Source organism: Arachis duranensis, chromosome 9 (genome assembly GCF_000817695.3).
Source record: "Arachis duranensis cultivar V14167 chromosome 9, aradu.V14167.gnm2.J7QH, whole genome shotgun sequence".
Lineage (NCBI taxonomy): Eukaryota > Viridiplantae > Streptophyta > Magnoliopsida > Fabales > Fabaceae > Arachis > Arachis duranensis.
In genome coordinates, this window is record NC_029780.3 from 106,624,841 (window position 1) to 106,637,321 (window position 12,481).

A 12,481-nucleotide genomic window follows, 5' to 3' on the forward strand; every position below is an offset into this window, starting at 1 on the left:
CCGGAGTTCAACCGGGGTTCAACCGGTTTAATTAAATATTAAATAAAATTATTAAAAAACCTAAAAATAATTTTAAATATATAAATTCAATAATTTCTAACTTAATAAAATTTAAAATTTCACATAATAAATTATTCATAACTTAATATTAGAGGTTCACAAACAACTTCAAACATCAAAGTTTATAACTAAACAACTTCATAGATCTTTAAGGAAGAGAAATATAGTGATACTAAAAATTTGAAAAGTGCCACGTTCAACTCTTAAGTAGCAAGTTTAAAAACAGAGTAATTTCTAGAAATTTGGGCAGCAAGTAGCAGCAAAATTATAAGCACATGAATCCAAAAATTGCAATTAACATGAGAAAAGCATGGATTGCATGTACAGAGGTAGCATCAAACTTAATTTTACAAGTAGAGTTCAGTAGGGCAGCAGGTAGAATCAGGTCACATGAAACAGAAACAGCACAGCAATGATCACACCAACATCATTCAGCAAACAAGCAGTATTAAGCCATGTTGGATAATCAAGAACGGAGCAATTATCAGGCCTAGAATCTTCTAACCACAACCTAGCTACCTAACAGCATATATATCTATCTATCCTAACAAACAGAATTAATCAGCAATCTAACTAAAATTAACAACAGAAAAGAAAGTAAAGAAACAGAGCAGGAAGCAGGGATGAGGCAGGGGACCTGGAATGTAGCAGAGACAGACTGGGAAATGGAAAGGAGAAGAAGAGCAGAAGTAGTGCCTCCCAGAGTTGGAGGTGGCCAGCTGAGCTCGCGGCGGCGCAGAGAGCGGTGCGAGCGGCGGAACGATGCAGGGCAGAGAGATTCAACTTCTCTCTGTGGCAGTGACGAGAGCTGAGTGGGGGGGAGCAAAAGCAAATCAAAATCGCAAACACATAAATTAGAAAATAAAAAACCATGAACAAATAAATAATTCTTCAAAATCATGAGGTAGCAAACAAGCAAATCAAAATCGCAAACAAATAAATCAGAAAATCAAGCACATGAAATCAGAAGGCAGAAAAGAGGAAATCATGAATCCAAATAACAAATCATGAACAAATAACAGGAGGAGGAGGCGACGAAGAAACAGGAGGCGAGGTGGAAGGCACAAACGAATAAGAATAGAGTATTACCAGCGGCGAGGTATTACCTTCGGCGAGTAACGGTGACGAAGGAGGAGGCGAGCTCAGCGACAATGACAGAGGAGGCGAGCTCGGCGACGACCAACGAGGAGGGGAGCTCGGCGACGACGAAACAGGAGGCGCGCTCGGCTAGGAAACAGGACGCCGGGGTGGTTGCAGTGGTCGACGCCGTGGTGGTTGCAGTGGTCAACGCCGTCGCTGCTGTGGCTGTGGGATGCGGTGGCGATGGTGATGGCTATGCGACTGCGAAGAGGGGCTGCTCGATCGTGGCCCGTGGGTGATTTCTCTTCTGCCTTCTGGAGTTCTGGGTGAGAGTGTGAGAGTGAGACTGAGATTAGAGCTTCGTTGCGTTTAGCCTTTCTTTTTTTTTTTTAACCTTCAAAACGACGCCGTTTAGCACTTTAAGTTTCAAACCAAAAACCGCTAAAAAATCGGACGGTTCTTCCGGTTTATCGGTTAACTGCCGGTTCGACCGATTTTCTCACCGGTTTTTTGCTAGGCGATTTCTGACCTTACCCGGACCGACTAGGTGGCCGATTTTCGATTAATCCGGTTGAACCGGTCGGTCCGGTTCGATTTTCAAAACCATAGATATTATACATTTAGGTTTTTTTAACAACCATATCTAATTAAATTGGTTTAAATTCAACAAAAAATCAATTTTATTATTAGCCCATGTATACACGCTACCTTTTCATATTCCGCGCTTCTTCTTCTTTTTTTGTTCTTCTTTTCCTCTTTTTTTCGCGTTTTTCTTTTTTTCTTTTATGTTGCTTTTTCTTTATATATTTCTCTATCATGGTCGTTCTTTTATTGTGTTGTTATTATTGTATTTTTTTCTTTTTTCTTCTTTTTTTGGTAATTTTTTTGTAGTATTATGTATGTTTTCTCTTTTTTTTTTATTTTTTTGTTTTTATTTTTGTTACGAGAGTAAAAAAAAAGATAATGATATTAACGAAAAAAGAAAGGAAGAGTTTTGAGTTATGCAAAATTTTATAGAAAATAATACCGAAATTTTTTTACTGTGACACAGAAATTTTGAGTTACACTTATTGGATTGAATTTTTGCCATAAACAAAAATAGCATCGAAATTTCATAATTTTTAACATTGAAATTTTCTTATAAAACACATAAATATCTTCTTTAATGTTGCATTTTGTTTGCTTCTTATTCTTCTTTATTTCTTTCTTTTCTTGTGCTCTTACATATTTTTTATTTCGGTGTTATTTTTTTAATAAATTTTGTATAATTAAAAATTCTTTCTCTTTCACTTTCTTATTTTTTGCTACTGTTTCTTTTTTATTTTTATCTTTTTTTCTTTATCTTTTTCTTCTTATTATTTTTTTCTTCTTATTCTTTTTTCTTTCTTTCTTTATTTTTTTTGCTCTTACATTTTTTTAGGAGTATTACTTTTAATATTAGACTTGAATGAACATATATTACAATCTTATTTATTGAATGAATGTAAATTCATACTTGTTGGATTGAATTCTTGCTAGAAATAAAAATAATATCAAAATTTGCTTAAAGTGATATTGAAATTTTAATGTCGAAATTAAAATATCTATATATTATTGTTATTTTTTGATAAATTTTTTATAATTCAAAATTCTTTATTTTTGTTTATGTTCTTGCTGAGTTTGGCCGGTGTATAGCTCGTCCGTCGATGAATGTCTTCAAGCTTCTCGTCGGGATGAGTTATACGTCGGCAATGAGAGAACAAGGGGGTGGGTACCTGCAAAAGATACTCCGACGCTCAAGTCAGTAAGTGTTTAAGAGGTATATAATAATTCTATGAATATAGAATGTAAGACACGAAAATAAAAGTTATCATGTGTTATGTTGTGTTTATAATAATTCTATGAATATAGAATGTATTATTGAGATTAGATATAGAAGGTTCTTTTTATAGGCATAAAATTGATGAATAGAATTGATGTTATGACCGTTTGGTCATTAAGATAGAAATGATGGTCATTAAGTCGGTAATGAAGGTGTCAGTTACAAGCAAAAGAATGAATGATAGTTAACGCCGAGTTATAACTCATAATGCATAATAAAGACTGAGTTATAAGGTGACGGATCACAGCCCCCAAGCTTTGTCTGCCGATCATATGATCTAGCCTAAGCTTAGAAAATAAAATGAGTTATAACTCGGTTAAAAGATGAGTGAATAATGATATGGTGAGCCCCCAAGCTTAGTCGGGTTATTATGTCGGCACTTATTCAAAAAATAATTGAGTGATAAGAGTCGTTCAATCAAGATAGTTGTGTGGGGGATACTTTTCCGCTTAAGAACAATTTAGCATTTGATTGTATATGAACTGAAAAGTTCAGAGATAGATATCCATTGACGGAATTGATTGTATGATCCGAGGATATAATGGTTAATTGTCTTGAGAATTTTTCCAGCCCACAACGACTTATTGATAAATTTCTCACTCAAAGCAATTAGTTATTGAATATTTACAATTTATAGTGAAGGTTTGACATGAATAAGATAAATTGAGAAAATGAATAGGTATAAAGTCGCAACATATATTGAATAATATATATTGTAAAAGTAAAATAGTTCAAAGTAAATATATATATATATACCTTGAAAGTTGATAATTGTAGAGAAGAAGATGACATATATGAATGTCATACATGCCAAATGTGAATATCTGAATTTTGTTTTGTAGGACATGTTTTAATTTGATAATAAAGCAATAAGATAACAGTTATTGAATTATACATTTAGTATAATGTTTCTAGCAGTTACAGTATGGCGAGGGATATTCTTCGTGCAATAATAATAAATTGCCTGTTTAATTTTATACATTAAACAAATAGTAACATAAAATTTAATAGCATAAAGTGAATAGTGTAACAGTTATATACAATTGATATATAATTAATTTTTGATAGAATCGAATTTTAAGATTTAAACTCATCATTATTGTCATTTAATTGTATAAATGAAATCATTAAGCAATAAGAATATAATACATAATGAAATAAAAATGCAATTGACGTGGTTATTATATGTCATTATTGTATAGAACATATATTGAGGTTTGAATATAACTAATAAATCAGTAAGTATTAGTTACTCAAAATATAAATGTAAAAGTATGTTGAATAAAATATATAATTTTACTTGTGTAAATAGAAAACTTTGAAAAAAATAAACAAATTTGATAAGTGAATTTGTGCTCGGATTGATTGAAAATCGAGTTCGTTTCGGATTGATTGAAAGCCGAGTTTATTCTCGGATTGGTTCATTAATCGATTATGAGATGTGGAATAATATGATACGTAAAAATGAAGCAATTTGAATGTATAAAGTATATACTTTATAAAAAGTTACGATAGATTAAAATTTGATAAGAGGTATTAAAAATCTTAAACAAGATTGTTGAGATTGGTTCAAAAATTTGAATGTAAATCAAGTTTTATGAACCTAAGGGGAGTGGGAATGATTTTACTCGTCCCCACAGACGGCGCCAATTGTTCTTGCTGAGTTTGGCCGGTGTATAGCTCGTCCGTCGATGAATGTCTTCAAGCTTCTCGTCGGGATGAGTTATACGTCGGCAAGGAGAGAACAAGGGGGTGGGTACCTGCAAAAGACACTCCGACGCTCAAGTCAGTAAGTGTTTAAGAGGTATATAATAATTCTATGAATATAGAATGTAAGATAGACATGAAAATAGAACTTATCATGTATTGTCCCTTTATAATAATTCTATGAATATAGAATGTAAGATAGACATGAAAATAGAACTTATCATGTATTGTCCCTTTATAATAATTCTATGAATATAGAATGTATTATTGAAATTAGATATAGAATGTTCTTTTTATAGGCATAAAATTGATGAATACAATTGATGTTATGACCGTTTGGTCATTAAGATAGAAATGATGGTCATTAAGTCGGTAATGAAGGTGTCATTTACAAGCAAAAGAATGAATGATAGTTAACACCGAGATATAACTCATAATGTATAATAAAGACTGAGTTATAAGGTGACGGATCACAGCCCCCAAGCTTTGTCCGCCGATCATATGATCCAGGCTAAGCTTAGAAAATAAAATGAGTTATAACTCGGTTAAAAGATGAGTGAATAATGATATGGTGAGCCCCCAAGCTTAGTCGGGTTATTATGTCGGCACTTATTCAAAAAATAATTGAGTGATAAGAGTCATTCAATCAAGATAGTTGTGTGGGGGATACTTTTCCGCTTAAGAACAATTTTAGCATTTGATTGTATATGAACTGAAAAGTTCAGAGATAGATACCCATTGACGGAATCGATTGTATGATCCGAGGATATAATGGTTAATTTTCTTGAGAATTTTTCCAGCCCACAATAACTTATTGATAAATTTCTCGCTCAAAGCAATTAGTTATTGAATATTTACAATTTATAGTGAAGGTTTGACATGAATATGATAAATTGAGAAAATGAATAGGTATCAAGTCGCAACATATATTGAATACTATATATTGTAAAAGTAAAATAGTTCAAAGTAAAAAAAAAAATATACTTTGAAAGTTGATAATTGTAGAGAAGAAGACGACATATATGAATGTCATACATGCCAAATGTGAATATCTGAATTTTGTTTTGTAGGACATGCTTTAATTTGATAATAAAGCAATAAGATAACAGTTATTGAATTATACATTTAGTATAATATTTCTAGTAGTTACAGTATGACGAGGGATATTCTTCGTGCAATAATAATAAATTGCTTGTTTAATTTTCTACATTAAACAAATAGTAACATAAAATTTAATAGCATAAAGTGAATAGTATAACAGTTATATACAATTGATATATAATTAATTTTTTGATAGAATCCAATTTTAAGATTTAAACTCATCATTATTGTCATTTAATTGTATAAATGAAATTATTAAGCAATAGAATATAATACATAATGAAATAAAAATGCAATTGACATGGTTGTTATATGTCATTATTATATAAGACATATATTGAGGTTTGAATATAACTAATAAATCAATAAATATTAGTTACTCAAAATATAAATGTAAAAGTATGTTGAATAAAATATATAATTTTACTTGTGTAAATAGAGAACTTTGAAAAAGTAAGCAAAATTGATAAATGAGTTTGTGCTCGAATTGATTGAAAATCGAGTTTGTTCTCGGATTGATTGAAAGCCGAATTTGTTCTCGGATTGGTTCATTGATCGATTATAAGATGTGAAATATTATGATTTGTAAAAGTGAAGCAATTTGAAGGTATAAAATACAAACCTTATAAAAAGTTAGGATAGATTAAAATTTAATAAAAAAATATTAAATAAAATCTTAAACAAGATTGTTGAGATTGGTTCAGAAATTTGAATGTCATTCAAGTTTTATGAACCTAAGAGGAGTGAAAAAAATCCCCAAAGACGGCGCCAATTGTTCTTGCTGAGTTTAGCCGGTGTATAGCTCGTCCGTCGATGAATGTCTTCAAGCTTCTCGTCGGGATGAGTTATACGTCGGCAAGGAGAGAACAAGGGGGTGGGTACCTGCAAAAGACACTCCGACGCTCAAGTCAGTAAATGTTTAAGAGGTATATAATAATTCTATGAATATAGAATGTAAGACATGAAATGAAAGTTATCATGTGTTATGTTGTGTTTATAATAATTCTATAAATATAGAATGTATTATTGAAATTAGATATAGAATGTTCTTTTTATAGGCATAAAATTGATGAATACAATTGATGTTATGACCGTTTGGTCATTAAGATAGAAATGATGGTCATTAAGTCGGTAATGAAGGTGTCAGTTACAAGCAAAAGAATGAATGATAGTTAACGCCGAGTTATAACTCATAATGTATAATAAAGACTGAGTTATAAGGTGACGGATCAAGAGGTATTAAAAATCTTAAACAAGATTGTTGAGATTGGTTCAAAAGTTTGAATGTAAATCAAGTTTTATGAATCTAAGGGGAGTGGGAATGATTTTACTCGTCCCCACAGACGGCGCCAATTGTTCTTGTTGAGTTTGGCCAGTGTATAGCTCGTCCGTCGATGAATGTCTTCAAGCTTCTCGTCGGGATGAGTTATACGTCGGTAATGAGAGAACAAGGGGGTGGGTACCTGCAAAAGATACTCCGACGCTCAAGTCAGTAAGTGTTTAAGAGGTATATAATAATTCTATGAATATAGAATGTAAGACACGAAAATGAAAGTTATCATGTGTTATGTTGTGTTTATAATAATTCTATGAATATAGAATGTATTATTGAGATTAGATATAGAAGGTTCTTTTTATAGGCATAAAATTGATGAATAGAATTGATGTTATGACCGTTTGGTCATTAAGATAGAAATGATGGTCATTAAGTCGGTAATGAAGGTGTCAGATACAAGCAAAAGAATGAATGATAGTTAACGCTGAGTTATAACTCATAATGCATAATAAAGACTGAGTTATAAGGTGACAGATCAGTTTATTTTTTTAAATTTTTTTATTTTATTTGATGATAATGGAGGAGGAGGAAAAAGAAAAAACTGAAGAAATTCAGATGAAAAGAAGAAAAAGAAAAAAAGAAGGATGCACAAATTTAAAAAATATTTATATCACTTGCTTAGATTTAATTGAATAAATTACCTTGGATGTAGAATATTTTTTTAAATATATTGGTATGACTAAACAGTAATAAATTGGTTGCTAGGGTTGTCAGCAATTGAGCATGATATATATCCCTTGATTTCAAAGATTTTGACCTGACTTAATACAGCTAGCAGCCGTTGGGATTACCGAATATGCCTAATTATTTTATTTATTTTTTATAAATATGAGATGTGAAAAATATAAATCCTTTTGGGTTCCTAAATTATTTATTATATGTTTGACAAAAGTTTCTTGACCTTGTATTTTTTTTTTAATGAAAATTCTTAATACTATTAAAAACTCAGATTTTGAAACATTCAAATAATTTAAGATAGAGAATTTGAATGATATACAGAGATTTTGGATTAAATTATATCACAAAAATTTTAAAAAGATAAAATATAATTTTGAGTTATGCTACGTATACACTAAAATCAGCCATTAAAATCAGTTATCAGTATAAAAAATATGTTAGAATATAAATACACATTAAAAATAAATTAAACCACACATATATTTATACATATATATATTGGTGATTGATTTTAATGGCTAATTTTAATATACAAATAATATTTTTGTATAATTTTAGTCTCTCAAATTTAGGTTAAATCTTGATTTCATTATTAAAGTGTCGTTCTTTTATCTCAAATAATTTATTTGTTATATTTTAATTCTACAATCAAAATTAAATTTTTTTCTTTTAAAATTAAAAGTATCTTTTTATTTCCTCCATTGTTATCTTTTTTTTATTATTTTATTATTTTTACTCTCAAATCACTATAATAATTATTATGCTCCTTACAATTATAATTTTTATTATTATCTAAAAAAANAACATAAAGAGTGAAATTAAAATTTAGTCTAAATATTAGAGACTAAAATAATATTTTATCTATTTTAAACATAAGTAGTAGAATTATAATATCATGTGATCATCTTAATTGAAGTGCTTTTAGTTAATAATCTATTAGTATTAAGATTTAAGAGTTTGAAGAAGTTGAAGGACAGGAGGAGGAGATAGGCTTCAACTTATGTAATCATACTACTACTAGATTGTCAATAATAATAATAAATAAATAGCTAAAATAGTTTCTGTTTTGAGGGTCACTTGAAATGTTGATTTAGACCTGAATGTGAGGTCTAGGTTCTTTTGAGTGGTAGTATCCGATCTCTTTGGTGTCGAGGTATTGCCTGTCCAAGTTTCTCGTGAGAAGGTTGGGGGTGGTACCTGCAAGAAGTTTCGATGCTTAAGTTAGCAAGGGTTTTAGACAGGTTTTTAGTAGAGTAGAACATGAATTATACCTGGGGGGAGCCAGTATATTTATAGTAGAGTAGATAACCACTTTCATTAGAGTAATTCTATCTTTTTTGATAGATAAACGTTCCCCTTATCTTGGAAAATTTGTTGGGATCTACCTTCTAGATGAGATAGAAATAATAGAAGAGACTTAAGGAGGCAGTTACTTGTTAGGTCAAGTAGGGCTAGACCTCTATGTCATTGTTCGACCTGTACAAAGAAGTCGGGTTTATCGTGAAGTCCACTTTTATTGGTGGGTTTTTTGCGTTATTGGGCCTAACCTTTATCTGTTGGGTCAGGGTATGAATAGTGCCCCCTGCTTGAGTCCGTTCCTTTTATAGGTCGGGCTCAAGCATTCCGTGGCCTCTGCTGTAGACGTTGGATTTCAACTTTGTCGGTACTACCCAACGTGTTTTGAAATTTTGAACGTTGGTGGAGTTTTAATGACTGTCGAATAATGTGCGGCAGTTGTTTCTGAGAATTCGCGCACGTTTAAAGAGGATTAAAGGAGCCGTTTTTTGAGTCATTGCTCCTTAAAAGGGTTTTTTGGCTCTTCTTTTCCTTTTTCACTGTTTCTTCAAAGAATTTCTTTATTTTTTACTCACAAAAAGCTTCTTTGTGTTCTTTCGATCCCCTATGTTTTCTCCAAGATTTCTTTTCTTGGTTCTTGAAGAATTTTGCTGCTTTTGGTGTGAAGATCATTTCCATTAGTGCTGTTACAGGCGTGTTCTTCTTTTTTCGCAGTCTTCGTTGAGGTTGGTTTCATTTTCCCCTTCACCATTTTCTCCTTTCTTGTTTGCTTAAAATTACTCTCTATTGAGCTTGGTGCTTGATTGTGGAATGCTTTGAAAATGTTTTGGAGTAACATAAAGATTTTGCTTTTCGCACCTCTATGATTATTAACCTGTTGACTGTACGTTGTATTGCCCTTAACGGTGCCGCTTTGATGTTGTATTGAAGATGTGCCATTTGGTTGCTATGGAGAAAGATTAAAAAAAAATAGCTTTTCCTTGATTTAGTTTAATTTACCCGACCTCTTTAGGATGACGTCCGATTTATTTAGTAGCGGTCTTCTTTATTTTTTGTATTTATAAGTGTAGCCTTTATGTCTCGCCGTGTTATTAAGAATATGTTGACCAAAGTTTTCCCTAATCTTCGTGTTTGGGTTGATAATGTTGTTCTTTGTTGTGTCCCTATTACTGATAGTGAGTATTGTGAGGAATTCCATAGGCACCATAACATATGTGAGAATAGGGAGGATGAGAGGAGCAACGTGTTAGAATCACCTGACCCAGAGGAGAGAGTGTGTTTCCCCCCTTTAGTGAATTCAGAGCAGCCATTCTTTTATGTTTATGGCTGCTTTTTTACTAAGTTAGGCATCTGACTTCCTTTTACTTTTTTTGAAATGGAAGTTCTTAGGTCTTGTAACCTTGCCCCTACCCAACTACATTTAAATTCTTGGACTTTTATGAAAATGTACGAGCTCCTATGCTAGGAGTTAAGTGTCGAACCTTCTTTCAACGCTTTCTTTTATCTTTTTTGTTGCGAAGAAACCTTACAGTTCTTCAAATAAGTCGAGATGGATATCCCTCCGAGTTATATAGGGTAGGAAGGTATTTTCTATTTTTGATTAGTCTTTCCACGATTTCAAGAACCTCTATTTTAAGTTCCGAGCTGCTAACAATACCCGACCTTTCTTTCTTTCTGAAAACCAAGAACCTTATTTTTCTCTGTACTGGCAAGATACCCTTATAACTCTTAAGGTAGACGTAGCTGAGTTAGATGATTTGGAAAGGGGTGTCGTAGACTTTTTGTTGGATACTTGGGGTCAACCTCCCCATTTGGATACGAAAATAATTTTGGAGATCCCAGCCTTCTGAATTCCGAGCTTGGTAGCTCCCTTTCTTTTTCTTATTAAATCATATTTGTTTGTAGTTTGTTATTTCTGATTGTATTCTGCTTTGTTTTGCAGAAAGTATGGCACCTAAGTCCGCTATGAAACTTTTCCACAACTCCAAGAAAACGGTTGTAGCTCAAAATCTCCAGCGGCAGAAAGAGGTCGGAGCGGGTTCTTCGCAGCAGGAGGTCGTAAAGCCTGTCCGATCTTCTCTTAGGAAGAGGTTGGGGTTGGATCTTTCCGATTCAAACTTGTTATCCCTATTCCCCTCTCCCTCTTTATCCCCTCTGAGTCCACTCCTTCATCTCCTTTTTTTACTGAATCTCTCTCTAAAAAACAAAAAATTGATAAAGAGGAGAGCATTTATACCAAAACCTTTGATGCTTTAGCTTGGGGGAAGAGAACCTTCTCTCTCACCATCATGTGAACATGGATGATGTTCCGATTCAAAACCATATCCAAACTTTGGCTCGTGGGGGGCTCCGCCATGTGGGAGTCTGTTCTCAGCTATCTAGGGAGTTGAGGGTCTCTCTCATACAAGCTGCAACTAGCGCCTTGGTGGCCACTCGAGCCGATCTGGAGAGGCTAAGTAAGATTAAGGTGGAGTTGGAGCAAGAGAGGGGTATATTAAAGGCTGACTTGGAGAGAGCTCAGGAGAGGGAGAACAAGGCTGAGGCTGCTGCTGCCTTGGCCAAGGAGAAGGCCAAGAAGTTCCAAGAGAGCTATACTCAGGTTTTTGGGGAGAGAATGGTGGTGTGATGCGTGAGCATCTTTCCTATCTTTTCCTAGTGAATTTGCATCTAAATTGTTGAGTTTAATAAAGAATTAATTATCTTTTAGCCAATATGGATGCTACTTTGAGTCTTTTACAATTTTGTTTATTTTAGGTAGCATTCGACTGGATTCGATGGAGTTTCTGCAGCTCAAGAATCAAAAGAGATTTCAGCGAGGAGCGACGCGTACGCGTGACTGACGCATATGCGTGATTTGGAGCTTTCCATGGCGACGCGTGCACGTGACTGACGCGTACGCGTGATTTGAAGATTTGCTCAGCGACGCGGACGTATGACCGACGCGTCCGCGTGACTTGCGGAAGAGACTATCGACGCGTACGCGTGACTTACGCGTACGCGTGACATGCGCTACGTGCAGAAAACGTAGAAACCGCTGGGGTGATTTCTGGGCCCCATTTTAGCACCCAAGTTAGGCGCAGATCCAGTGAAGCCAAGTGGTCCCCACGTTACAAGACGCGGAGTAGTTAGTTAATTTTGATTTAAATTCAAATTTGATTTTAAAATAGGAAAAGATATTATCTTAATTTAAAATATTATATTTTAAATTAATTAGGATTAGTTATAAAAAGGGAAGACTTCTCTTCTATTAGGTACATTACATTAGAGGGATTCCATTAGGGAATTCTATACAAATTTACATTCCACATTCCATGAGCACTTAATCCTCCATTGTTAAGGTTAGGAGCTCTGTCTATTTGTAT